Genomic DNA, 26,421 nt, shown 5'->3' on the forward strand with positions numbered 1-26,421 from the left:
AGAGCTCAGAGAGGTGTGAGGGGTCAGTAAAGATATTGCTTAGCTTTGTAGGTCCCTATAAGAACTCTGGATTTTATTCTGGCAAGATATGAAGCCTTTGGAAAATTTGGGGAACCAAAAAACCAATTTACCAGGATCACACTGGTTCATGAGAACAGATCTCCAAGACAAAAGCAGAGCTGAATTAGAAGGATGTTGACACAATCTATCAATTAAACTTGAAAATCTAATATACTTTTTATTATTCAAGATTGGTGGCTGGGTTTTTAAATCATTTCTGCAGCATTTAGGGCTAAGATCTAGACATTTCCATGTATAAGATCATATTATCTGAAGCCGGATTAGCTGTGTGACCTTAGATGAGTCTCTTGCAATGTATTTATACAAAATTGACCTACTCACAGTACTCTGCTGACCTGCTCTGTGAATGAGGTCCAGACACCTAGTTCTTGCTCTGAAGGAGTGTGAGCAGCTCAGTAAGTTGAGCTAGTGTGGAAACAGCATCTCAAAACCACACTGAAGGAAGTCAGAGCTACGTAAAGGTACACACTGTCAGCTCATTTCAGAAGGGAAAGGTATTCATTCATCCCAAGAAGATTTCTGAGGACCCTTGAGAGGCAATCAGAAGGATGGGTGAGATACAGACATGGACAGAAAGGAGGGGACTTTGCATCACGCACATGGGCTGCCTGGTGTGTTTGAAAGTCTCAGATTCACTATAATAATGTCCCATACAAATATAGATTGTGACAATCACCTGGGGTGGGGAGGTGGAATTTAGCCTAGTGGCTAAAGCACCCGTATGCCACATTGGTTACCTGGGTTCAATATCTGGTCCTGGCTCCTGATTCCAGCTTCCTGCTAATGCATACTATGGGAGGCAGTGGTGATGGCTCAAGTAATTGGACTCCTGACACCCATGTGGGAGACTTGCTTTGAATTCTTGGCTCCTGACTTTGGTACTGGCCTAGCCCTGGCCACTGTGGGCATTTGAGAAGTGAACCAGGTAGATGGTGGATGGGAACTTGCTCTCTCTCACTCTCTTTCTCTCTGTCTCTCAAGTAATGATTTTCAAAAAGATCATCTGCATGGGTGGTCATTTATAATGTTCAAAGGACTTTGTGAATTCTAATTGAAAAAAATATGAGCTAGAAATAGTCATATCTCCTTAGCTCACAGTCACAATCAACCACATGAAATAGGATCTCATTCTATCAGAGTTGAATGGCTTTGTTAACTATTTTTGGAAAGTAAATGAGGAATGCAAATACAGCCTTGTTTAACAAGAGACATTTCTCAGTTGTCATTGTGAGAATTAGGGAAGGTTCAAGAAATAAGTGGAGAGAACTCAGATGAGTCCAGAAATCCCAATCCCTCTTTAGGAAGTGAATCATGGCTCATAAATCAAAGGTTTTGATGAATGCATGTAGTCTCACATTTCATCTGGCCCAACATGTATCCAATTGATCATTTCTAGCCTAACTCAAAGAAAAACTTGATGAAATACAAGCTAGTGAGCCAGGAGGGGCCAGTCCCATTCCAAGCATAAGCTGTCCTAATTTGGAGACACCTGTGCAGAACAGGAGGCAAGACAACTTTTCAGAGAACTGGAAACGTGTCTAATGGCCTTGGGTGGCAAAGAATGTCCATCTATACATGAGATGAAGAGCACAGGGCAGCTCAGTGCCATCTAGGCTGTGAAGGGGTTGATTTGAGAGTGCTTTCTGTTTGTTTTGATTGAGAAAGTTCACTAAGTTATGTGGGGAGCAACTGGGAGCAACTCGGACTAGACTAAGTTACTGGAATTAAGACTTATTCTATGCATCTGCTCTCCCACAATATGGCGCTGGGAGAGGAGGAAACAGCTTCTGCTCAGCTGCCTCCAGTTCAACCAATAAACTGCAGGACCTGCTCCTGATTGGAGGAGAGCAGCGTACTCGGCGTGTGGGTAGCAGAGTTGGGATTGGTGGAAGAGGACTATAAAGGAGGAGAGAGACAACATGCACCAGGAACATCTATCTGAAGGAACACCTGTGCAGCCCCAGAGAGAGCCGGCCGGCGGTGTGCCGCTCCCCCGCGGAAGTGGGGAAAGTGGCAGGGGGAACCGCCCTTCCACGGAGGTGGAAGGGACGGTAGCCAACCCGGGAAGAACCAGCAGCAAACCCGGGAAGGGCCGAGCAGACCAAAGAACAGCACAGGGTCCTGTGTCGTTCCTCCACGAAGACGGGGAGCGACAAGTTATTGTTAACAGCAGAAAATACAACCACTAAAGAAATACCACGCAGCCATCATAAATGAATGAGGCATGATTGTAAATTCTCACAAGAAGTTATCTCCAGCATCTGTTAGGAAGAGAGAAAACCATGGTACAGAGTGGTGTTTAGAGTATATGACCATTTATGTAAGACATGAACTGCCCCTGCACATGTACACCTGTACCAGAGGTTATCTGTGTGAAAGGGAACTGGGTAGCTGTGACTGAGGGTTGGAAGCAACTTAAGATTCAGTCTAGAAGTAGTCAGCATGATACTGTCTGGCAAGGCCGACTCCAGCAGCAAGCCACAGCTCCCAGAGAGTCCCCCAGCCATGTCCCAGGTGCCCTAGAATTTGAGGTACCTGGGCTGATTCAACTGTATCTCAGGACATGAGGTCTCTGATCTGCCTGTGGATATATTTAGCAGAATGGAGGAAAGAAAGAGGTAGTCCCAGTACCTGCTATGCCCCAAGCAGGAGAGCTCACGCACACACTTCCAGCTACCAGGGATGGAGGCAGAAGTTGTAGGCGAACTTCAAGTGCAGATAAGCTACTCAAGGTTGTTTTTTTTTTTAAAGATCTATTTATTTGAAAGGCAGACTTGGGGTGTAGGGGAAGGAGACAGAAACCTTGCATCCTCTGGTTCACTCCCCAAAATGGCCACAACAGCCAAAAGTTGGGCCAGGTTGAAGCCAGGAGCCTAGAACTCAAGTCATCCAGGTCTCCCACGTGGGTGGCAGGGGCCCAAGCACTCAGGCCATTCTCACCTGCTTTCCCAGGTGCCTTAACAGGGAGCTGGATCAGAAGTGGAGCAGCTGACTCTGACCAGTGCTTTGATACGGGATGCCAGTGTTGAAGGCAGTGGCTTAAACCACTGCACCAAAACACTAGCCCCTAAAGGCTTTTCATCTTCAGGCGGAGGACTTGGGGCATCTTTATCCGACGGGGAACCCTGAAGATTTCAAGGAGATACTTATATTTCCTATTTAGAAAAGTCTTTTTCAGCAAGACTGAATCATCAAGGGAAAGAAGATGGTGGCATGAAAGGAGATTTTTGCTGGAGTGGAAAAAAATGAAAAACTGAACTGTGTAAGGAAGATGTGGGAAACTCACATTCCCCTACCTGCACACATTCATTTCATTTCCTTATAATTTTGTATTTTTGTATTATGAAAGATAATGCATGCTCACTGTAAAACAATTGGAAAAATGTTTCAAATGTGTAAGAAATAAAATAAAAATGCCCCTTGATAGCACTCCAGGACTAAGCATCATTATCTGTATGTGCACCCTATTATTTCCAAAATCAACTATGAGTAGATGAGTGATCTTCAAAGAGTTCATGGAAAAGACATATTTTGGAAAAAAAACTATGCATAGATTTCAAAGATTTTTGCCCCAAAATAAACTCATCTTTTAAGTCTGTTTCCCATGAACTTTTTGAAGTACCTCAGTTAGTCGTTTACCCCAGCTGTTTCATTACCAGCTTTTTTTGCTTGATACATCTTTCCCCATTAAGAAACTTTAACTACATAAATGTGGCACGTAAATCAAGCGGACACACTTGGAAACAGTTAATGGATTACAAACAGCAGTGGGAGGCTGATACAGATTGATTGATTGATACAGATTAGCTGATACAGAATGATGGAAAGGAAAAAAACCCTAACTTTGGGACCCAAGCCCTTGTCTCTAAAGTTTTCCTGTTCGGACTAGAACTGGCAGACTCATCTATGAAAAGGGCATGGCCAAAGGATACTGAAAAGTGTTACAGTCAACCTCCACCACGGCTTCAATCATCACTGTTCAGAACCGGCAGACACAGCCCCACGTTCTGACACTGTGGGAGTATTCATTAAAGTGGATAAAACGGCCCGCCCTGAAATCCTCCAAGGATGTGGTAGATAAAGCAAAGGCACTCCTAAACACAGCTGCAGGCCACCGAAATCCCCGGCACTCTTGATGAGCAACCTCAGAGAGAAGCGAGTACAGGCAGCCTTCTTCTCTGCCAGGGGGAGAAACCTCTCCAGGCTGGGAGGCCTGTGCACCTGCCACTCCGTGCTGTCTCCCCCACATCCCGGGGCTCAGCTCAGCTCCCTCATTCTTTCCACAGGAGAGGAGAAAGCAGAGGAGGGTGTTTTCCAGCACAGGCATCAATACCTGGAAGGCACAAGAAGCCCAACTGAGGTGAATAATGGAGCTTATTCATCTTACCAAATTAAAAGGCAACGTTGGGAAATAAACTGACTAATTAACCAGGCTCTTCCTGTTGGGTTCAGGTGAGTTTCCATTGCCTAATGCAGGGCTCCTACAATCCTGAGCCTCTTCAGAAACACAACTAACGTCTTTGACGGATGGGAAACTGAAAGATGTTCTCGTTTAGTTTCATGGAAGAAACTCATGGTATTTCTTTTTTTTTTTTTTTTTTTTTTTTGCTCACATATCAATTCTTAGAGGAAAATGTAAAATAATTTCTCTTTGACTTGTTACCCTTTCAAAGGAAACGTAGTTCTTCCTTGTCTCCTTCCTTGAATTGTATGAACCATTTCTGTTTGTATATTCTCTTTTAAAGATTTATTGATTTATTTGAAAGGCACAGTTTCAGAGACAGAGAGGCAGAGGCAGAGGCAGAGAGAGGTCTTCTATCCACTGGTTCACTTCCCAAATGGCTGCAACGGCTGGAGCTGAGCCAATCTGAAGCCAGAAGCCAGGTGCTTCTTCCCAGACTCCCATATGGGTACAGGGGCCTAAGGACTGGGCCATCTTTTACTGCTTTCCCAAGCACATTAGCAGGGAGCTGGATAGAAGTGGAGCAACTGGCGCCCACATGGGATGCCAGCGCTACAGGCAGTGGTTCTACCTGCTATGCCACAGCACTGGCCCCTATATATTCTTCTTTCATTTCTCTTAAGGGAAATCATGGGTTTAGAATATAGTACTCAGTGGGTATCCATGGAGATTGGTTCCAGAACAATCCCCTCCTCTCCCCCTGCCCAGGGTGCCTAAGTTGTGGTTGCCCAGGCCCCTTATATAAATGGCAGATAGATATTTGCATAATACCCACACACACACTCATGTATATGAGGCACTTTGAAAAGTTCATAGAGAAGGGAATTAGAAGATTTTGGGACCAAAATGTTTAAAATCCATAATGTTTTCCCAAGACCCATTTTCTATTAACTATAAATCATCTTTAGCTTACTTAAAATACCTAATACAAAGTAAATGCTATGTAAATAGTTGTTGTATTTTATAGGGAATAATGACAAGGAAGCAAGTTTATACATGTTAAATACAGATTCAATTTCTTTAAAAAAAAAAATATGCTCAATCCCAGGTGGCTTGAATCCAAGAACAAGAGCCCTGCAGCTCCCAGGGGCTGACTGTGTATCGCCAGAGCTCTTGCCACGAACCTATTAACTGCTTCCATGCAGCACTTCTGCCAGAGAGAAAGTATGGGGTGTGCCTTTGAGGAAAAACTCCCCTTCCTTCAATCCACTCCCCTTCATCCAGCCAGTCAATAAGCTTGCATCTACCTGCCATGATCTGTGTGCCCGGCATGGTGCTGTGCCAAGGGAAAGCAGGGATGCTTACAACAGAACACCTGCCCTCTGGCCTCTGGGAGCTCATGGGGTAGTTGGGAGGTCATTTAGTCGGGACACCAGGGGCGCTACAACAAAGGTGAACACGGTGCAAAGGAGCTGCACTAATGTAAGGGTTGTTGAGGATGGTTTCACAGAGGAGGCCGATCTGACACTGAAGTGCAGGGGATGTTGCTATGAGGAAGCTGCAGCATTTAGAAGACTGGAAATAGGCCGGCGCCGCGGCTCACTAGGCTAATCCTCTGCCTTGCGGCACTGGCACACCGGGTTCTAGTCACGGTCAGGGCGCCGGATTCTGTCCCGGTTGCCCCTCTTCCAGGCCAGCTCTCTGCTGTGGCCAGGGAGTGCAGTGGAGGATGGACCAAGTACTTGGGCCCTGCACCCCATGGGAGACCAGGAGAAGCACCTGGCTCCTGCCATCGGATCAGTGCGGTGCGCCGGCCACAGCGCGCCAGCCACGGCGGCCACTGGAGGGTGAACCAACGGCAAAAGGAAGACCTATCTCTGTCTCTCTCTCTTACTGTCCACTCTGCCTGTCAAAAAAAAGACTGGAAATAGCCCAGTGTGCTGGGGGCAGAGGTGGGAGTTGATGTCCCATGAAAGAGAATCCCCATCCTGGAGGTACAGGGAGCCACCAATCAATTTTGAGGATTTTAAAGAATGGGCATGATACAATCAAATTTGTACTCAATGAATTATTCCTTGAATATTTATAACAATCATTATTTACTGCTCCACATTATAGTCAGGGTGTTCTTAAGCTAAGAGTTAAAAGTCTGACTAGAATGCTGGCCCTAGCGTTCACATAATGGAAACATGAAGGTAACGACCACGAGTTGAAAAAAGATCAAGGAGATTTCATAGATCTTACTGCCTTTGTTTTTCTCTTATGGGAAAACACACATAAAAAAGACCCTCAAATGGCGCCCAGCGTCAGCAACTTTTCTTTTTTATAATCTAACATCTTTCATCCTAAATGCTCACGAAAGACATGCTGCTTCTGGTTCAAACGTGGGCCAGTGACAAAGCTTTTCATGTTTGTTGACCCAATCATCAGCCATTGCACTCAAAGACTTAGAGCAGCTCAGTCTAAAAACAGCGATTACTGAATGTGGACTACAGTCACCTCCCCCGCCCCACCCATGCGTCTGGGCTTGCTGCTCCCACAGGAAAGATCCCTGTTCTACTGAAGCAGGAACTGGGCTTCTCAGCCTGTCTAAGCATCAACATGCAAAAGCTGCTTCGTGTCGAACAGCAGTAAATTGCAAGCTCTCCCGTGGCCAAATGAGGCAAATCCAACACCTTGTGGCCACTGGCCCAGGGCTCTGTTTTGGAAGACGACACAGGGGTCATCTGGGGAAGGAGATGGAGCACCTCTCTATGCTAATCCCATTCCATGTGGAGCTGTCATTGTACATTTAAGCAGCTTCTTGGCTTTTTCTTTCTGTTGCCTCACCAGCACCACACCATATGAAGGTGTTTTGAGAAGTTCGTGGACAAAGGAAAGTAAGTTCATTTTGGTGTAAAAACATCATTTTGAAGTCCATGCCATTTTTTTCACACTTTTCCATGAGCTCTCTAAAATACTCTTGTGTTAAGGAAAAATGTGCCTCAGCTTACGAGGAGGTTACCTCCTGACTGCTTGATCATAATCTGAACATACCCTAAGTCAAGAATGCACCTGGCCTTCCATGCATCCTGGCTCAGCAACAGTGCACTGTGGAGTATCAGTGGTTTCCCCTTCATGACCACAGGGCCGCCAGGGAGTCTGTTCCCTGCATTACCCAGCTTCATGGGAGAGCAGATGGCACAACACTGGTCTTGGAATAGATCAAATTCAAAATTCCAAGTGTGCTTTCTACTGAACGCATGTTGCTTTTGCACAAATGTCAAGCCAAAAACTCTTAAGTCAAACCATCATTAGATGTAGGACCGTCTGTAACCCTTCCTTTTCCACTGTCCCGAATATACCGTCCTTCCCCTGCATGTCCCCATTACCCCTGTCACGTTCAGACAAAAGAGCAATCTGTGAGCTAGTCAATACTCCTAACTATCTGTTCTTTCAGTCTACTCCTCTCTCAACTTGTGTCTTTCTGGGCAGAAATTTGTCATCTGTTTTGGCCACTCTTGTATCACAGTTTCCCCCTGTGCTATCATAGTTCTGGAGGACTTCCTCCTTCAGGTCAGTTTCCTGTGTTTCAGGGGAATCACCAAAACCAACTGCCAGGTCTGAATCCTACAAAACATTCAGAAAGACAGAGGCTTTGGTGTAGATCAGCAATTCTTCCTCCATTCCTGGAATGTAGGTAGATGGAGCTTACCTGGTGAGGTTAGCAGGGTCTTTCCTTAGAAATCTTCATACTACAGAATCTACACAATATCCCATCAATGAAAATGTACACAGGAGGCTGCCTATGCAATGGGTTATGGAGAAAATAGGACCCAATACTTGGACCCGAAAACAGCGCTAGATAAACACAGAGCACTGCCTTGTATAGGGCACCAGCAGGAAACAGAATAAGGCTCTGATGGACTATCCAGAATGTTACAAGAGATAGAAAATGGAAAACTCATTTTGTGTTTTGCAGTAGTACTGTCTTTCTCTGGGTTTACCTATGGGTGGGAGCAGCACGACATTTTTCTGCCTGGGGATTCGGCCTACGAGCTACAGGTAGGGAGAGAGGAAGCAGGAAATAGCCTCGCCATTGTAACTCACTTTGTTTTCTCCTCTTCCCTCTGGTTCTGGCTGGGTATTTGGCTTCTGTTCTCCATGAAGTTTATGAGTAAAGCAAGCATGGGCTGCCTTTGCATCCTCTGGATCACGTCTCTACCTCTTCGTTTTTTTCTGGATCCCCCTCCCCAAGTCCACCCCGTGCTCAATCTCATAGTGTTCCCTCTTCCACTGCCGGGCCTTTCAGATCCATTAGTCACGTTAAATCAGCATCAGTTCTTTGTAAGTTAAAGGTCATCTACCTCCCAGGGGTAATGTTATATAAATATGGGTCAAAAATCTTAGCTAAAGAAGAAATGTCTAACTGTGGAATTTCAATCATAAATCAGTGCGAGAGAAACAACCAGAGGCAGACTATCTCAGTGCTTCTGAGCTCCCGTTATATGGATTTGCGCTGTATGATACGGTAGTTACCAGCTGTCACAGCGGCCACATTTGAAGTGCTTAGTCACCACAGGTGCGCAGGTTATCATATTGACCGCATGGATAGAACATTTCATGGATCACAGAAAGCTCCACTGGACAGTGCTCATTTAAACAGTTATCTTCGGGGGGCCTCTGCAGAGCCAGGCCTGTCCTAGCTTCCAGCACACGGTTTCTCCAGCTTGGCACTGTGGGCATTTTGGACTGGATCCTTTGTTATGGAAGGCTGTGTCGTGCATTATAAGATATGGAGACGCATCACTGCTCTCTATTCCCTAGATGCTGGCTGACAGCCCTCCCCACCCAGCAACACTCAGCCATGTGTAGAGGAGCAGGTGTTTGGTCTGGCAGTTAAGATACCTACACCCATGTCAGAGTACCTGGGTTCCATCCTCGGCTTCAGCTCTTGAGTCCTGCTTCCTAATAGTGTGTACCCTGGGAGGCAGCGGTGATAGCTCGAGTGATTGGGTTCCTGCCACACATGGGGGGACTTGGATTGCACCTGCAGCTCCTGGTGTCAACCTTGGCCTTGTCCTAGCCACTGTGGGTATTTAGGGAGTGACTAAGTGATGGAAGCTCTCCTTCTCCAGCCTTCCCTGGTCTCTCCACCTCTCAAATAAGTAAAATGTTAGGCCGGCGCCGCGGCTCGCTAGGCTAATCCTCTGCCTGCGGCACCAGCACCCCGGGTTCTAGTCCCAGTTGGGGTGCCGGTTCTGTCCCGGTTGCTCCTCTTCCAGTCCAGCTCTCTGCTGGACTGGCCCGGGAAGGCAGTGGAGGATGGCCTGGGTGCTTGGCCATGTACCTGCATGGGAGACCAGGAGAAGCACCTGGCTCCTGGCTGTGGATTGGAGCAGCGCGCTGGCCATAGTGGCCATTTCGGGGGTGAACCAACGGAAGACCTTTCTCTCTAACTCTGTCAAAAAAAAAAAAATGCTTAAAGAAAGTGTCTCCAGACATTGACAAATGTCCCCGGGGATAAAATGTCTCCCGGCTGAGCACCTCTGCACAAAAGCTAGCTGATGCGTGGGGGTCAGGAAGTACACCTGAAAGCATGCCTGTGCACAAGGTAGTTCAGGAGGAATGTGAGCGTGGAGCGAGGAGGTACTGCAGGGGCAGGGCAGGTACATGTTTGCTCTTGAAACATCACAGATGAGAAGAATTTCAGAGTGACTTTTACAGCCAAGAAGGCTGTTCTTCTGGCTTGAGGATTCCCCTGATGCTAAATTGTTATGTGTGTCAAAATCCTAAAGAACTGCAGGAAATGTTGTAAATCCAGAGAAAGGCAGAGCAAAGGCCCAAGGGGCATACTGTGGGGTGCGTTCACTTATTCCAGCCAAGGTGAAGAGGTTGCCCCCTGGCTTCACTCTGAGATTGTCAGCCTGGTGTGCTAAGCTCCCTGTTCCCAAAGTGGCCATTCAGGCACTAAATGGCCATGCCTGTCTCATCAGCAGCTTGCCAGCTGTAAATTCTACTCCCAGCCTTGGGTCTTTCTTCCCAGGACCCAAGTCATAAAGATGTTTGTCCTTGCACGGGTCTTTGACATGCGCTAGGCCATATTCATGTACTTGTCTTAGGGCCCTCTTGAGAGCTCAGCACTTCCCTCTGACCCAGGGAACACCATGTGGTGTGCATTCCTCTGCAACATGACATCATGCTTGTCCCTGGCCATGGAATGCTGAGGCAAGGCTCTGGGGGTTGTATCCAAAAAGTGGAGGACTGCAAAGGCTCAAACAAGCAAATGCTTTTCATTACTTCACATTTTAAGGAAATGGAATTCTGCAATATTTATGGTCACCACCTCCTGAGTGAGTCGCCGGTGACCTCTGTCTTTATGGGAGGAACCTCACAGAGGGGGAGTTCTTGGCCTGCCCCCCTTGGGGCCACTAATTCACGGCAGAGCTGAGCCGACCACTCCATGGGAAGGCTGCTGAAAAGTTTATTCAGCACACGCTTCTAGCCGAAGTGAATGGAACGGAACTCGGGAGAAGTCCAAGTTTACCACTGAAGGACTGCCCTGGCAGCTGCAGGCCTGCATTCTGCTTTGAGGGGTGCTGCTGATGACCTCACGAGGAAATGGAGACAATGATGCAACAGTTCTGTCAAAGTTGACAGACAAGAGAAGCCAACCACAAAACATTACATCTACCTTAGCCCGGGGTGTGTGGGGATGAGGTCCAGGTACCCCCTGAGATGACCGCATCTCTCCTTTTATCCAGGTATGGCACCACAGGAATTGTCCACTATGATTCAGACCCCCTCATTGTATGGACCAGATTATTATTCACAAGTAAGAACGAAAAGTCCATTCCGGTATTCAGTGTGTCTCAGGGGAGATGCTTCTGACATTCTGGGTGGGCTCATTTGTTAAGAGAAAGTCTCCAGCTCATAGCGGGGCCCTGAGCATGTCCTGCTGGTCAGGAAATGCTAGGAATGTCCACCTCCAGTCACTGTCACAACCATCTTCCCATCAACACGTGCATTTCCCAACACCACGGAGTGGGCAGCACTGCCCCCATCAAGAACACCACAAGTGTGATGCCTAAGAAACTCCAATGCCGGTACCATCTATGGCAGTGTTCAGGCAGCAGGCCTGGCCTCCCTTTGTTTTGCTCTCTGATCCTGCAGCCCCCAGGTCTGGGGCCCGCCAGCACTCCTCTAGGGAGGGTTCTGACTGCCCATCCCTTCTCCTAGAGTGAGTTCATACAGGTGCAAGAGAAGAAATGGGCTTGGCGGCCGCACCGCTCCCCACGTACCTCCTAATGTTGCGGGTGCACCCTAAAAATTCTCCCAGGTGTTTAGCAAGAAGCCTTTAAATCAGCAGGAAACTTGCTCTGGGTAAAACATCTTTTCCCTCTGAAGAATCTTTGTCCAGATGCCCTGGGATGAGAGGACGCCCTCTCATCTAACATCTTTATACAGGTTCCTCCCTAGATCCACGTTGACAGCCAGCAGCTTCCGTCTGTGTTTCATAGGTTCAGACACTAACACCATCAGGTTATGAGAGAGGGATAGGACTGGGATATGAGCTAATAGGTCACCCAATCAAGCGATTTTCAACCTCCAGACTCAAGGATCTATGGATTGTGAAAATATTGGAGGGAATCCAAAGCTATTAGCATTTTCAAAAATGGTATCAGAACTCTTGAATTTACTTTAAATAAGACACAGGATTATTGAAAGGTCAAGGTTTTTTGTTTTTTGTTTTCCCCTCTAAAACAATATTAACATGACGCAGTAACTGGTTATTTCATGCAGACAAAAAGCTCTGATTGAACTTTCTACTCAATGCTTATCACTCAGTATTACTTGACATGATCATTTTGAAGTGATGGGATTGTGGGGAGAAATCAGAAAAAAAATCATTAATCATGAAATGGCTGAGGAAATTATAATGCAATTATTTCTTTCTTCAAAAGAAGTTGACGTGGTGGCATTGTGGAGCAGTGGGCTAAGCCACAGCCTGCATCACAAACATCCCACATGGGTGCTGGTTCATGTCCTGACTGCACTACCAACCCAGTTCCCTGCTAATGGCCTGGGAAAGCAGCAGAAGATGGCTCAAGTCCTTGGAGCCTTTCACTCATGTGGGAGACCCATACGAAGATCCTGGCTCCTGGCTTCGGGCTGGCCCAGCCCTGGCCATTGTAGCCACTTGGGAGGTGAACCACCAAATGGAAGCTTGCTTGCTTGCTTGCTCTCTCTCCGTCTCTGTCCCTCTTTCTGTCTTTGTAAGTCTGCCCTTCAATGAAATGAATACATCTTTCAAAAAAAAAAAAAAAAAAAGCTGAGGCCCTCCACACTAAATGACCTGATGAAGATCAGTCATTTAGTGTCCTGGTGTTTAGTGTCCTAGTCATATGGTGACTATGCCATACCAGGACAGTCCCAATTAATGCCTGTTGTCTCAGAGAAATTACCAACTGTGATCCCTGTCACTCTCAAGAGTTCTGGTTTTGATAATAAATTATATGGTCACTCCATTTAAAACTCAAGTCTCATAACTGCTAACTCATCCCCTTTCCCATGACATAAATCTGCCTCTTCTCCTCTCATTTGTGGTTCTCAAAACTATTCCTCCTATCTGATTCCATCTCTTGTTTTTGCAAGGTGGTCACCCTCCAAGTTTGGTTGGCTGCCCAGGACAAGTCCAGATAGAGACCGCCTGAACCATGGGCCCTTTCACTGCCCAGTGGAGGCAGAAGCAGGATCAGCTGGGTCCCAGGCAAGCTGACAGCCTTCATCAGGCCTCAGAGCCCTCAGGTGCTCCTGTGTTCCGAGGGACAAGGGCCAGGATAAGAGGACAGCAGGGAAGCTGGTGAATTTTTTATGACTTTTTTTTTTTTAAGGAATCCACACTGGATTGAAAAGAAATACAATGTATCACACTGCCCATTAGGCTATGAAAGTCCATGATATCCAGATGACTCAAGTATGGTGTTGATAGGCTCCTCTGTGAACAATAAAAGTGAAGCATGAGAGAGAAAGGGTTTCCCATAACACCACAGAAACCCTTTTCCTTCTCTGCCCTATGGGGCTAAACATAGCAGTGTTCTTAATTGGCATATCAATACCACCCTCAAGAATTTCTTACACGTCATAAACACACACGCAATTTTGGTGGAGTCCCTTAGCAGGCTGTCATTGTGAGCTGGGTGGACCAGGGCTCTGCAGCTGGCCTTGGTCTCTGTATTGCTTTTAATTTGCACCAGAGCTCAATACCTGCATCATCTGACCTGACAACAAAGTCCAGGGGACTAGGGAGCAACGTGTTAAAGTGAACACTGGTTACACACAGCACTGAGAGAGAAAAATGGCTCCTTTTTACTATGTGGAACTTTGCTACACAGTTTAAATGAAAGGTTGTTGTACAGACTGGTCTTTCTAATGAGCACTCTTCCTGGCACCTGGGAAATACCTATGCACCACTTCACTCACTCCGTAGGTAGTGACACAGGTTCTGGTGCCAGCAACCTGGTAGAGAAGCCGTGTGATCTCGGGCAAGTTATTTAAGCTCCCTTAGCCTCAGTTACCCAATTATTTTTTTTTTTTTGACAGGCAGAGTGGACAGTGAGATAGAGAGACAGAGAGAAAGGTCTTCCTTTGCCGTTGGTTCACCCTCCAATGGCCGCCGCGGCCAGCGCACTGTGGCCGGCGCACCGCGCTGATCCGATGGCAGGAGCCAGGAGCCAGGTGCTTTTCCTGGTCTCCCATGGGGTGCAGGGCCCAAGCACCTGGGCCATCCTCCACTGCACTCCCTGGCCACAGCAGAGAGCTGGCCTGGAAGAGGGGCAACCGGGACAGAATCCGGCGCCCCGACCGGGACTAGAAACCGGTGTGCCGGCGCCGCTAGGCGGAGGATTAGCCTAGTGAGCCGCGGCGCCGGCCCTCAGTTACCCAATTATAAAATGAAGGTGCAAGTACCCACTTCATAGATCTACTGAGCTGCAGGGAAGAGGCAAGACAACAACAGGTGGGGAGTGCTCAGTATACTGCCTGGTTCATCTCAGGCACCACAGTTAGTATTTACTTGAATACTTTAAGATATGGCATCTACTGCCAAGGCAGTGGAACTTCAACAATGAGGAACAGCCTTTCGGCACAGAGGTTAAGACACCACTTGGGATGCCCACATTCCACACTGGGTGCCTCGGTGCAAGTCCCAGGTCTGCTTGAATTCTACCTTGCTGTTAAGGTGCACCCTAGCAGGCACCAGTGGGGGCTCAGGTGGTTAGGTCCCTGCTGCCAAGGTGGAAGACCTGAACTGAGTCCCAGCAGTTTCAGGTATTTGGGGATGAACCAGCTGATGGAAGATCTCCATCTCCATCTCTCTGTTTCTCTTTTCCTTTCAAATAAAATTAAAATATATTTTTTAATTTTTAAAGACAAAATTCTGACTTGATGAAATCACAGTCCAAGTGTGAATTGGCAAATAAGCACGTAAATACGGACATGGGCGTCTTATGTGGCAAGGGAAAGAGAGACCATCTTTGGATGGACTTCTTGAGGCAGCTGGCCTCTGAGTGGAGTGCTGAAAAATGGATAAACATTCTGCAGGTGGGGACATGCATTGTGATGCAGCAGTTAACACACTGCTTGGGATGCCCACGTTCCCACATCAGAGTGCCTGTTTGAGTCCCACTTCCAACTCAGCTTCTTGCTAATGCACAACCTGGGAGTCAAGCACTTGGGTTCCTGCCACCCACAGGGAAGACCTAGATTCAGTTCTGATCTCCTGGCTTTGGACTAGCCTAGCCCTGACTGTTGCAGGAATTAGGGAGTGAACAAGCAAACAGAAGATTTCTCTCCCTCCCTCTCCCTCTCCCTCTCCCTCACCTCTCCCTCTAACTCTCTAACTCTAACTCTAACTCTGTCTCTGTGCCTTTCAAATAAATAAAACTTCAATAATATTCCCCAGGAGACAGTGTGAAAAGGCATTCCAAGATTGTGGGGAGCAAACCGGACTAGACTGAGTTACTGGAATTAAGACTTATTCTATGCATCTGCTCTCCCACAATATGGCGATGGGAGAGAAGTAAACAGCTTTTACACAGCTGCCTCCAGTTCAACCAATAAACTGTAGGACTTGCTCCTGATTGGAGGAGAGCAGCGTACTCGGTGTGTGGGCAGCCGAGTTGGGATTGGCAGAGGAGGACTATAAAGGAGGAGAGAGACGGCATGCACCAGGAACATCTAAGGGGAACATCTAGCTGAAGGAACACCTGTGCAGCCCCCGAGAAAGCCGGCTGGCGGTGTGCCGCTCCCCTGCGGAAGTGGGGAATGTGGCCAGGGGGAACTGCCCTTCCACGGAGGTGGAAGGGATAGTAGCCAACCCGGGAAGAACCAGCAGCAAACCCGGGGAGGGCCGAGCAGACGAAAGAACAGCGCAGGGTCCTGTGTCGTTCCTCCACGAAGACGGGGAGCGACATAATGGTGCCGTGACTCGGATAGGAAATCTAGCTCGGATAGGAAACCTAGGACGGATAGGAAACTTAGGAGGGAAGAAATGGGAAAATACCGGAGAGAGAGACTAGCAAACAGCCTAGGGAAAAGCCGGACGAAAAGGGTGCCGGAAGAAGCTATTGAAAGCCTAGGCATAGACTCAGATACGGACTACGGGGGGAAGCTGGGAGAAATCTCTAAGGTCGAAAGCGAAAGTGAAAGCTAGAACAAACAGACTCGGATGCGGACTGTGGGGAGAGGCCAGGAGAAATGAGGGAGGAATATTGTTGGAAGAAAACTTAGGGAAACATACCGGGTAGAGAAAAGTGTTAGGGAAATTGAAGCCGCGGGGGGCAGGCCGAGGCGGATACGAAAGCCACTTTGGGATTCTCAAGTTAGCCCGGGAATAGAGGGCGAAAAGTTGAAACCAGAAGCTGAAACGTAAGCCAGATTGGGATCCGTCTGATTAGCCCGGGGAGCAAAGGACGGGAAGCCAAGCCGTGGGGCGGAGACGTAAGCTGGGTTGAATTCGCCAGGCTAGCCCGGGGAACTTAGATTGAATGCTAGTGGCGGACACGTAAGCTACGCTGTGTTACTCGCGGAAGCCGCCGCGTGCAGAGAGAGCACGGGGCGTGAATAGATAGGGAACGGGGCTGGCGCGAGGCCGTGGTGCAGACGCGAAGGGCGTGGAGACCGCGGAGCGCGCGAAGCCAAGCCGCGCAAAGCCGGGAAGCTGCGCAGATGAGAGAGGCGCGGGCTGAAGCGGCTCAGAGCCGGGAAGCAGCCTCGGGGCGAGGCGCCGGAAAGCCGCAGGGATAAGAGAAACAGAAGTTTAGAAGTAAAAGAGAAATAGGAATGCTGGAAGATAGAAGTAAAATGGGAGAAATAGGAATGCCCGGAGATAGAGAAATAGAGAAATAGAAAGGCCTCCCTACAACACTGCAATGTGAGAGCTTGGATTCGGTCTGCCTGATTAAGTGAGGCGATGAGCACGATGAGCACCTGCGGGCAGCTAGCAGCTTATGCGCCGCAGGTCACCGAAGACAGGCACGAATTAACATCAGTAAGGCTTCCCCACAATACAATTAGGAGGCTTGGATTCGGTCTGCCTGATTAAGGCGGTAAGCGCCAGCAAGCAGCTCGACCAGAGTATGAGCTGCAGGTCACCGAAGATAGGCACGAACCAACACTAATAAGTCTCCCCCACAATACGGCAATGAGAAGGCTTGGATTCGGTTTGCCTGATAGGTTTTGTAAGCACCTGCAGGCAGTTCTAGCAGAGTAGAGCATGCGCTGCAGGGCACCGAACACAGGCACGCATCAGCGCCTAAAAACCTCCTCACAACATGGCGAAGAGAGGACCCGGATTCGGTTTGCCTGATTGATAGGACTTGTAAGAGCCTGTGGCAACTCTAGCAAGTAGAGCAGAGTGTGTGCCGTGGGACACCGAAGACAGGCATGTATCAACGCCAAAAAATAAAAAGAAAGGGGGATCTGTGGGGAGCAAACCGGACTAGACTGAGTTACTGGAATTAAGACTTATTCTATGCATCTGCTCTCCCACAATATGGCGATGGGAGAGAAGTAAACAGCTTTTACACAGCTGCCTCCAGTTCAACCAATAAACTGTAGGACTTGCTCCTGATTGGAGAGCAGCGTACTCGGCGTGTGGGCAGCCGAGTTGGGATTGGCGGAAGAGGACTATAAAGGAGGAGAGAGACGGCATGCACCAGGAACATCTAAGGGGAACATCTAGCTGAAGGAACACCTGTGCAGCCCCCGAGAAAGCCGGCCGGCGGTGTGCCGCTCCCCTGCGGAAGTGGGGAATGTGGCCAGGGGGAACTGCCCTTCCACGGAGGTGGAAGGGATAGTAGCCAACCCGGGAAGAACCAGCAGCAAACCCGGGGAGGGCCGAGCAGACGAAGAGAACAGCGCAGGGTCTTGTGTCGTTCCTCCACGAAGAGGGGGAGCGACACAAGATTACTCAAGTTGAAGAACCATTTACCTCAGTGAGTAGAAAAAGATGACACAACTTTGGTTTGGTTCCAGCCCAGACCTTATAGAACAGGTGATAACTGATTCTGAAAGGTAAAGCTAAATCTATTGTTATAGGTTTTATTTCCCTGTCCCCCACCAAGGTGAGCAAAGCTGGGGACACTGAAACCAGGAGGCTTGTTAGGTAAACAGAGCACATCCTCCTGAGCTCTCAGCCATCTGGCCTTTGGTCATTTGAGAATCACCCAAATCTGCCAAAAATATTTGAGGATTAACCTACATCTGCCAAGCATTTTACAGCAGCTCTCAGAATTCCTCCTGACCTCATGGGAAGAAGTGTGTATCAAAAGGGGTGGCTTTTCATGACTACCATGATGCACCTGGGACAAGCTACTTACGAAGGGAGCAGATGCTTACTTGGCTCACAATTCTGGAGATGCAAGTCCAAGGTCTGCGGGGTTGCTTAGGCCTTTGATGGGGGCAGCAGATAGGTATGGCAAATACTTGCAGAGGAAGAACCCTTTGATGAGCCAGGAAGCAGAGAGAGAGAGTGGCTAGGGCCCAATTCAGCTTTTATAACCAACCAACCTTTTATAATCAATTGCCTTTCAAGGGTATGACCCCAGTGACCTACAGACCTCCCACCAGGCCCACCTCCTAAATACCGTAATGGGATTAAGTTTCCACTCTGTTAAATTACATGACTTAAATGTCAGCATGAGTTTACCAGTCAAATCCTGTTGAAATCATAGCAGAAAGGTTCATATAAATCTTAAAGTCCAGTGCTTATAGATGACTGCTTTGAGAATTCCCAAAGTATCGGATTTTCTCTCTATGAACCTGACCTTCATCTATAATTGACTCCTCATATAAGCAATGGCCTTGGGTCACAGAACTTAGGAAAACAGGTGAGTGCATCCACAGCACCACTCAAAGGATTCAACTGCCTGAGGACTAAACTTCTGGAGACACAGACCTGGCACTTTAGGCTAGGTGATGTGATTGTTTAGAAAATGTCCCCAGCAAACACTGGCAAGGGCTGAGGGAGCAGCACCAGGAAGATCGAGAACAAGCAAAGGTGCCCCACCAAGCAAAGTCACATAATGGGTGGCTTTGGGTAATCCAGTTGGGGAGTTTGGACTCAGTACAGACCACATGCCAAGGGTGCCTGGTGAGTCCCACAGGCACTGGAAGATTTATGCCTCCAAATCTCAGGCGCTGGTTCAGTGCTGCTCCCAGGGAGTATTAGGCTCCAGGTCCCTCCTGCTTTCTCGCACACAGGCAATGTGGACTCCTACAGCACCAGGACAGGCTGCCCACAAAGACACAGGTTCAGGCTGAAGGAAGTCGACGCATATGGGCAGCACCCACACAAGAGGAAAATGTGGTTGCTTTTTTCAAAGAGCAGGAAAACACACGCTAGCAAAGATATTAAAAAGCTTCTTCCTTTTTTTCTGCAGTCTCTCTTGACTTATCATGTGATTTAAAAATTATTATTATTTCCTATTTAATGCCACTCTAAGGAAATGAAAATGAAAATGTAAAATTATTGGTATGATCTTACTATTCATCTCTATTCTACAATTCCAGCTTTCAATGCAAATATAAGAGCATTTTAACTCATATGCTAAGTAGCCCAAATTACATGATTTGTATTCTTACCAGAACAGTGAAAATGCTTCAGAAAATGAATTAAATTGCTTTTATTTCACTCCTAGATATCTGCATATTCTACTTGCACACTCTATGCTTGGCTCAGTGATGGATAAGGAAGAATTGAAAGGAAGGAACTAGGGGTTGTCTTGGCTTTTTTCGTTTTTCCTATTCATTTTCAGCCTGTGTCATTGGCAGATACAGGGAAGAAACATGATTAAGAAAGGACACGGTCAAGATCCTTGGCCATTGTGTTTTCCAGAATATCATTGCCTTTGGTGTGTTTGAAGTAAGTTTGAGTTCTGGAACGGGGAGTGTGGCCTCCTGGAACTGCCAGCATTCCTCCCCCTCCCCAGCTTGCTCAGTGCTGGGCAACACATACTCACATGCACTTTGACCCCCTGTGAACCCCCACATATGGTGGACACACTGAATTCTGTACTCACAGCAAGTGCTCTATGCCAATGGGGTAGCAAGAAAGGACAGGCACATGTACTGAATGTGTCTCCTCTGTTCTTATTCTCACTGTACTGCCCCTTCAGAATTCACTTACAAAATTCATGTTCAACTGGATTTTAATATGGTGGCAGCAAAGTATTAAGCCCACAGGAAGGTCCTCTGCACATGTGTTCCTACGGAGCTGGCCCTCCCAGGAAATGGCAGCATGCATGAAAATGGTAAAGCTATGTTGGGGGCATTTGGTAGCAAACTGAGAAGGAACACTGAGCAGGAACACCTGCTCCCAGGGCAGAGTGTGCTGCAGAAGGCCAGGGCAGCCAAGAAGGTGTTGTCAGAGTAAAGCCCAAGAGTGTAAGCCAAGCCAGGAAAGCGGAGCCAGGCAGAGACAATGAGATCAAAGTGGAAGGAGAAGAGCCAGAGAGCTGATGAGCCAAGACACTAAACTGGAGGCATCAGGAGGGGTCCACACAATGAAGCCAAGGGCTACGGGAAACAACATACTAGCAAAGGGTTATCATAAATCAGTGGCCACTTGGATCCCACCCCAGGTGCTGAGTAGCTTCACGGCATACCTCTAAGTTCCTTTCATGCATCGACATCGGCTTCTCAGGGTGACAGCCCTGCTGGAGCACACAACCTCCTAGCCCGCCCTCACAGCTCTATATCTTGGTTAAAAAGCAGGACCATATCAAGAAGCAAAGCTCTTCCTCCCTTCCTAGTACAGAACAACACTTTCTGTTTTCCCAGTGCTCTAGGAATGCTTGTCTTGATGTTTCACTGTGAGATCCAACAGGAAACTGGCAACATTAGACAGGGGGCCTAGGAAGCGGTGGATGGTGATGCACAACCTGCAGGATGCTGGGGTCCACTGTCGCTGTGGAGCTTTGTAATAAACAGCAACAGGAGACTGTCCCTTGCTGGTCTTCAGCCTCCTTCTGTCACCGGCAAGCAAGGCTTCTCTGTTAACTCGGAGCAGGGCTTCTCAACCTCCACACTACTCTCAATTTTTGGCGGTATCCTTCTCTGCTGTGGGAGAGATTGCCCTATGCTCCGGGGAGGCTTTGCCCACTCCATGCCAGGAACACCTCCCATCCCCCACCCTCATCACAATGGCTCAAAACATTGCCAGCTGTCCCTGGGAGAGGGAACCATTCTGGATGGGAAGCAGTGACTTGGGGCAGGAATCCCTGCTGAGGACCACATCTGTGGAGGACACCACCTTCCCCACAAGCTCTCAGCTACATCTATTAGTTGCTTGGCATACTAGCCAGCATCCACTTTTCTGAAAGTGACTCTTTAGCCCCTAGTCTTCCCCATAATCTCCCATCTCGCACTCCTGAGATTATAAGGCCCTGGAGCATAGTAAAGCAACTCGAATTCCACCAACATGGGCTAGCTCACCATCCCTTTTCTAATGCTCTAGGAAGCTGTGTACCAAATACTTCAAGAATTCTGTGTTTGCCAGCTTTGTCATATTTCTTGTCACAACCATCAAAGAGGAAAAAAAAAAGACTTGTATAAAATGGCATTCTGCTTCTACAGAAGGGGACATGAGGCCGAGAGGCAGTAAGTACTTCCCCAAGACCTCCAGCGGTTGATCAAAGGCCCCTCCCCTTCTATCTGTGGTTCTCAAAGGAGCTACACGCAGGAGTCACCTGGGAGTGTCGCGAACACTGTGGTTCCCAGAACTCGCCCCTAGACCCTCGCTAGGCAGGTCTAGGGCAGTCTCCGAGATGAGATTTTTAAATAAGCACGTCCAGTGACTCTGCTCAGGTGGTCTGCAGAAAGCACTGGAGGAAGTCTGATCTCCACCCTCCTCCATTCAACCGTAACTCCTGGTGAGCCTGTAAGGAGGGAAGGGGTAAAGCAGGAGGGGAGAGGCGCTGGGAGAGTTGGGAAGCATTCTGGAGTGGAGGGGCTTGAGGGCTGTTGGTCCTCTCCTTCCTCTCTCCTCCCCACAAACTCGGTCACATGCCTGACAATGGCAATACCATGTCCAAAACAGTTCCTTGGGAGATGCCCCTTAGCTTCTGCTACTCTGTGCAGCCAGGAGCATTTGCCCAGCTGCACGGGCCCCAGCGCAGCCTCGCGGGCCAGCACCCAAGCCTGTCAGCCTACCTGACCATGATTCACAAGGCACTTTCATCAGGCCAGTTTCGCTGTGGCAAGTAGCCCAGGGACTCTGCACTTGTTTATCCATGGACACTTTCAGAAATTTTGGCCTTTCCTGGACTTTTCCTGGACTCTGTCTCTCCTTGGCTAGATCATGAAAAACCTGGAACAGCCCTGAAGTTGGATGTCTGGTCACTTTAGCTTTTAAATATGAGGGTGCTTTTGAAAGTTTATGGAAAAAATAGATACATTCATTTTTGGCACAAAAAATTTTGAGATCTACACATTTTTTTTCATAATACACATTTTTGTATGACCTTTGGGAAGACCCCCTTATATGCATGGATTTCAAAAATTTTTTACACCAAAATAAAACCTACCTCTCAATTCCATTTTCTCAAAATTTTATTTTTAAAAAAATTGAGAGCCAGAGAGAGGGAGAGAAAGAGAGAGAATGAATTCCCATCTGCTGGTTCCACTGAAATATTAACAAAGCACACTAGTAATAATAACAATAATAATACTTGGAGGGCTCAGTTCCCACTGGAATTCAGCGAACATTCCAGGTCTCCTTAGGTCATATCTAGCTGAAGAGAAAATAAGGGATCAAACAGCTTCAGATCTGAGTTTCTCCCAGCTCAACAGACAAAAAAGAAAACCTGCCATAAACATAAAACGTTGCTTGCTGTGCCTGCTACTGGTTTGCAAGCAATTGTGAATTTGCCCTCCAAACCTCACAGGTTCTCAAAGCTTTGAAATCGGTTCCTGTGGTGTAACACGTCCAGGTTTCCACCAACACTGTGCACAGGGAACTCAGCCGCTCTGAATCATGACTCGTGGCTCCTCTCGGCTCAGTGTTGCCCGGGTGGCTTTGGCCTTCATTTGGTAAGCGGCAGCTTCAGGAGGAGCTAATTCTTTGTCTCTGTGGGATGGATTCCGGCACAGCTGTGGTCTTTAATTGTTCTTCCATGAGTCCGCCTTTCCCAGAAAGGCAAATCCTGTTCAGGATCGGTGCCTCTAACCCGAGAGACCATTCTGAAGAAAAGCAGGCTGTCGACTTCCAGAGTAGACCAAGGCAGACCTGGGAGACCAAGGCTATAAGAAGAGGGACCCACCATGGGGTGTGCATGTCTCCTCTGCCCCTGGGAGGCAGGGTAGCAAGGATCCATTCTGCCATTGGTTGGATATGTTGTTGTCACAGACTGGCTGCACCTGTGGACTCCACGTAACTCAAGGGCATCCTTTCCAAGCAGCCTTTCCAAGTGTGTAAGTGTTCCTTGTCCACAAAGAAAGAAAGCAGAGCACTGGCCAATACCTTCAGGCAGTGTAGGGCAGTTTAAGGGTTGGTCGATTACTGTGGACAGACTCATTCCCATTATCTGAGCGGAGTCACAAATATCCCCTGGGTAGACCACCTCACACCCAGAAAGCTGGTGTCTACAGTGGCTGGTGGGGGGCGATGTGTTCACATCACACCTGCCCCACCCCCCCACATACACACACATGTAGATGAAGCAGCCATCAGACAGTCATTCCTTGTCATTCCAACTCCATGCTCACAGAAGAGCCACTTTCATGGCTTACCAGGTATCTTAACACCTGCGAGGGCTGTCTTAAACCTTGTTCTGGTTATTAGGAGGGAGTTTTTTTTGTTGTTGTTGTTGTGTTTTTTTTTTTTTTTTTTGGCTCAACTTAATCTACTGTCATTCTGTATTTTTAAGTCATCAGAGTGGGCAGACAGAGCGAGCTTTGGGAAACCAGCACAAATCCATATCCCACATTAGAAACACAAACAAATGTCCTTCTGATAGCAAGACAGTATCTTCAACGGCCCAGAGAGAAGGGAGCTTTGGGGTTGTATCTGTGGGTCCTGAGCAGTCACCTAGCTCTGGATGGTGTTCATCTGTTAGGATCAGCAGCAGCTGAGCAGGCAAAATGGCTGGCATGCTTGGAACCAGCATCACGGAATAGAGTTTGGGGTGATGGGGACAAATGGGGCTTCTCACTGTGGCTCCGACTGTGGGGGCCAGAGCACCCACTCTTGCAAGCCACCCCTGGGGCCAGGTTTCCAGATTCAACAAAACGTTGATAACTGCAGTATGTATTCTAACGCACAAATCATCAAGAATTCAAATTTGACTGGGTGTCTGGATTTTATCTGTAAGTGCTACCAAGTAAACACATGAGTTGTTTTCTTCAAGCCCTGTTTCTGGGGAAAAGGCCAAGGAATTCTCCTACCTACGAAAATCAATTTCAAGGAAAACAGCCACAGATGTGTCCTATACCTCAGATGCGTTTGAGTCACTGTTCCTCTCTCAGACACAGTGATAGTCTCAGCCCACTCTTCACTGTGGAATAGTAACAGACTAACCCCCAGAGAAGGGATATCCGATCTCATTCCTGCAGTGCTGCACGGAGTTTTTGATTCCTCTCCCCCTTCAATGACAAGGCCGCAGTGGGCACAGCTGTAGATGGCTGAGATCCTCACGCTGCCCAATTCCTGCCACTCAGAGGATCAGTATGTGCGGGAGGGAGCAGCAGACCCAGTGCTGCGGCCACAGCCATGCCTGGTGGCTCGCTCCAGTGTTTCTCTCATTTACTGACTGCACGTGGGGAAAGTTTCAAATATTTCCTTTTCTAAGAATAACCAATCAAGAGCCTGGTGAGGGCAGATGCTTGGCCTAGTAGTTAAGATGCCCACGTCCCATATCAGAGTGCCTGGGCTTGACACCCAACTCTACTACCAGTTCCAGCCTCCTGCTGGTGCAGACCCTGGGAAGCCAGTGATGGCTCCAGTAGTGGGTCCTTGCCACTCATGTGGGAGACCTGGATGGAGCTCCCAGCACCAGGCCTTGGACCCAGTCCAGCCCGGCCATTTGTGGGTATCTGCAGAGTGGACTGACAGATGGAAACCCGTTCTGTGTCTGTCTCTCTGCCTCTCCAAATTAAAAAAAAAAAAAAAAAAAAAAAAGTCTGATGAAACAAAAATATCACCTCCAATGATAGCCATTGATTCTCTCCTCCCACATTTCCCTCCCTCTCTCCCTATCTCTCTCCCTATCCCCCTCTCTGTCTCCCTCTCTGCATTCTCTATCCTCCTTTCTTAAATAATTAACAGTACATGATGCATGCACTGACATACCTCTTAAGAAGTATATGGTTAGGGGCCAGCGCTGTGGCGCAGCGGGTTAACACCCTGACCTGAAGCGCTGGCATCCCATATGGGCGCTTGTTCGAGACCCGGCTGCTCCTCTTCCAATACAGCTCTCTGCTGTGGCCTGGGAAGGCAGTGGAAGATGGTCCAAGTTCTTAGGCCCCTGCATCCATGTGAGAGACCCAGAAGAATCTCCTGGCTCCTGGCTTCAGATGGGCACAGCTCTGGCTGTTGCGGCCAGTTGGGGAATGAACCATCAGATAGAAGACTTCTTTCCCTCTCTTTCTGCCTCTCTCTATGTAACTCTGACTTTCAAATAAATAATCTTTTTCAAAAAAAAGAAGTATATAGTTTAAAAGCCTCTTCCCTACCCCTACCTGCTATCTAAGTGGCTCATCCCACCACCACTCCTGCTACATACACCTTCCTACACACAAGTAAAGTACTAGTAAGAATGTATTGTTTCTCTTTCCAGAGTTTTTCCAACTTATACACAAGCAAATTTGAAGAGTGGTTTTAGTCCCCAAATTCTAGTCTACAGAGCATATTGTTCTGCCCCTGGCTGATCTCACCATTATATCTTAGAGCTCTTTTCATACACAAAGACCTTACTCATTCTTTTCTATAGCATCATAGCATTCCAATTATATGGATTGGCATGATTCACCCAACTGTGATATTTTATGATAGTTTGCTGTACCAAGTATCTTTGTACTGTGTCTTCACGTGTGTGCATGTCAATATACAGAAAAAATTGCTATGAATATTTTGGGGTGTAACCCTGACAGAGACAGGCCAATGGTCACCATTACATACCTGTACTGTGACAGGGTGTGACCGCCCCTGACGCAGCTAGATCCTGAGACTGCCCTGGGACATGAGGTGAGAGAGTAAGGGAGTTACTAAATTAGTAACACATAGCACAGCTGTTACCACAAGACCCCTAAAATAGTAAAATAGATTTTACTATCCAACCTAAGGAGGGCATGTTTCTGTTTTTTGTAATTATGGCTGAAAAAGTTAGAATCCTGTTGGCCATGAGTAGTAAAACACAGTGGGACTCAGCAGGTGAAGGCGAGGAAGGGGAGGAAGAAAGCAG

General features: G+C 47.8%; 1 protein-coding gene and 1 long non-coding RNA gene across 3 annotated transcripts in view; one reads left to right on the forward strand and one right to left on the reverse strand.

Annotated features, from left to right (window-relative positions):
- The window catches only part of LOC149126828 (uncharacterized), a 77,352-nt gene extending 55,809 nt beyond the window's left edge, over positions 1–21,543 (reverse strand). The window contains exon 1 of the long non-coding RNA XR_016234299.1: positions 18,362–21,543. This is a non-coding gene — a long non-coding RNA (uncharacterized LOC149126828). The remainder of the gene's footprint in view (positions 1–18,361) is intronic.
- Positions 1–26,421, forward strand: part of NEDD9 (neural precursor cell expressed, developmentally down-regulated 9) — a 203,905-nt gene that overhangs the window by 38,266 nt on the left and 139,218 nt on the right. The window contains exon 2 of one of the 2 annotated variants that reach the window (XM_070074409.2): positions 4,368–4,533. The exons of the other annotated variant lie outside the window; for it this stretch is intronic. The gene's annotated coding sequence lies outside the window, so the exon portion shown is untranslated. The remainder of the gene's footprint in view (positions 1–4,367; positions 4,534–26,421) is intronic. 2 annotated transcript variants of the gene reach the window in all.

Source organism: Oryctolagus cuniculus, chromosome 5 (genome assembly GCF_051225735.1).
Source record: "Oryctolagus cuniculus isolate XC-2025 breed Fujian yellow rabbit chromosome 5, ASM5122573v1, whole genome shotgun sequence".
NCBI lineage: Eukaryota > Metazoa > Chordata > Mammalia > Lagomorpha > Leporidae > Oryctolagus > Oryctolagus cuniculus.